This window comes from Ceratina calcarata, unplaced genomic scaffold (genome assembly GCF_001652005.2).
Source record: "Ceratina calcarata isolate Rehan_Ccalc_2016 unplaced genomic scaffold, ASM165200v1 scaffold557.2, whole genome shotgun sequence".
NCBI classification, from domain to species: Eukaryota; Metazoa; Arthropoda; class Insecta; order Hymenoptera; family Apidae; genus Ceratina; species Ceratina calcarata.
The window spans coordinates 132446-135435 of NW_017176762.1; positions in this window are offsets into that span (position 1 = coordinate 132446).

The window sequence follows — 2990 nt, forward strand, 5'->3', positions numbered from 1 at the left end:
CGTGCCATGCTGCACGACGAAAATTAAAGGAGACAGCAGACCATACTTGAAATTAGACCACGTGTGTCAGCATTATTACATTAGAAGTTATTACAAGAAAGCAGGAGAATGAATTGTTTCCAGTAAGGAAAACGACACAAAACATAACTGGGATTAAAAATTTCCAATTCACTTTTTGCCGAACGATCGCTGCAAACTATCCTCAATTACGAGCTATCGTGAGTAGAAAAAAAGTGAATCCCCAAGGATTCTGCCACTTACAACGGAGCGGTCATAAAAATACGTGGCGACGTCGTCGCCGACGATGCTCTCTACACAATAGAAACTTTTCTCCGAGACGCGTTTACACACCATTAAAGATGCATTATCTTGCCTTTTTCCGCCCTTTTTCAAGGAGCGGAAGCGCTTTCACACACGGGCACAATCTATGGGGGGATTAAAAATAATTACAATGTGTCAGGTAAAATATGTAAGAAAGTAAAATATTATACTCATAGAGAATTATAAAGTATCTGTGTGTATAAAACGAAGAATGAATTAGAAATTCCAGCAGATATTCTATTTCTTATTATTCTAGTTGTTCATCCCAAATGTTTGTTCGAGAATTTTAATTATTCATGGAATTGAGACATTTTATACGATTATTTTTAGCCAACGTTGTACACAAGTAGACGATAAATAGAAACAGGAACGAGAAATTATTCAATGCTTAAAGATTCACTCGTAGCGTGTTTGAGTATCCATAGCTGTCCATCTCCCTCCCTATAGACCCTTGGCGAAGATAAAGCGACAAGAGAGTCTCTTTCGCCCTGTTAAGAGCACAGGATGTCACCTGTTCAAAGCGGTCCGTAGCCATAGCTATTTCCGTTCTCGGTCATTTACATAAAATTTGCATTTTCACGTCTCCCCGGGTCAGGTCCTTCGCCACGTGGCCGCTCCTTCTACATGCAAAAATATAATTTCATATTCTTAACTGGCGAAACCACAGCATGCCAAGTGTATTTATATATAATTTTTATGGCAGAGGGAAAAGAGTGTTTACCCGGATTTTCTACCACAAAAATGTTTCGTTCAAACAACAGGGGACTGTATTAATCCTTTGAAAGCTATCTGCGAAATTGGTTTGAAATCTGAAGAGGTTCCTCGCTAATCGAAAAAAAGTTTTCCATATTTCCACAGAGAGTTTCTCATACCATTTACTCCACTCGTCGCTTAAATATTAAACGGAGATAATTCGCAAATAACTTGAGAGGAATTGGCTGGTTACTTTGCGTTAAAAGTGAATTACACGAATTGCGATACTTCGTGCTGTGTTTAAAAAAAATTGTTCCCATATTCGGTGGGTCTGCAGATTTCCAGAGGGAATTCTCTGGACAAACACCCATGGACACGCGAATATTGTTTGAAAATCAGCCTGTGTGGGGAAACTTTCCTCGGGAAATACAGGGACCTGGGCGTAGCAGGGAAAACAGAAATAGCTCCTTAGAGCCTCTCAACTGGATGAACCAGGTGTCAGAAATTTCTTATCCTCTCTCTCTCTCTCTCTGGCATACGAGAATTGGATGCAATTGAAAATTCTCTGTGTTGTAGCTTCTTTCTCTTCAATAACTAGTTGTAAGTACTTATTCATATAAAAATGCGTTTTCAAGGATAATTAGTTTTCATCAAAAAGGTAAATGGAAGATAAATACTGATATGAATTTTACTTATTAAATAAATCGATATTTGTAAAAAATAGGATAAAACTGAAACAGTTGAAGAAATCTTACAGAATACGATTAATGGTAAAAATAGCAAATAATTGAATTCAGAAGGACAATCTCTAGAAAGGATTCCATGAGGCTGAATGGAAAAGGTCAATACGAGCTATCCGGTAGTAAGCGAATCAGTACAAAAAAGGAGTCGAAATAAGATTAGAATGGAGTCGATAACAATGAAATCCGCGATTCGAGAGGGAAAAGAAGTACTATGAAATAAGAGGATAGAGAAAGACGAGTGCGGACAGGCCGTAGGGAAAATCCGTTACCTGCCTCTATTCGTTGGTATATTCAGTGGGTGCGGTTGCCCGTCCAAAGTGTTCCCCGATTTCCCGTTTGCATATCCAGGATGCCAAGCAGGACGATACGTCAACATTCTGACACGAACAGGGCCTCGCGTAGCGAACCTCAGCTTGCGGTTCCGTTTGAAATCCTGCCGGGTGGTGACAATTTGCGAGCTGGAATTGAATCGATCCCGATTCTGACTCCGCGATCCCTCGATGATTCGTACAACGTTAGGAGGGAATATCTTGAAAGAGAATTCCGCCGGGTTTGATTCAGTAGTGTAGAGAGATTTACGCGTTCTGCACCGCGTTTGTTTTCCTGCAACCCGCTACTTCAACCCTTTTTATACGGGCGGAGTAGCCACTCGACAAGTGAGCTCTGGTTTACCGATGACGCATGTGTTGTGGTCTAGGTTGTATAGGTGAAACAGTGTAAATCTGTTCTTAGAGTAGCTTGACAGACTGATAAAGAGATTTAATACTTACCATTTTTTAAATTGTGTAGAAAATAAGTATTTAAAATAATTGCGTGATCATTTTTATTATTAATATTGAATTTTTAAGATTGCATTAACTAGAAGAGTCATTAACAACTACAGTGATTATACATCACGTAGAGTATAAATTAATCCTTATTTATTGCTTAACGAAGGTATTAAATAAATTTAAGTAATGCTCATATAATAATTGATGTGGGAATATTTTATTCTATGCAATAATACATTAAAAAATGATTTTATTTAAAGACATAAACTTTTTATATCGAAGATGAATGAATTTTTATTTTAACAATTCAAGATTTTGTTAAACTTCTTTAGTAATTATATTAATTCTAATCAGATGATTTTATTGACTTGTGCAAATGTACGCTATAAAATGAATGAATAATGTATAATGATGAAACATGCTACAGATAATAATGAATAATAAAATACGTCTTTCATAATTT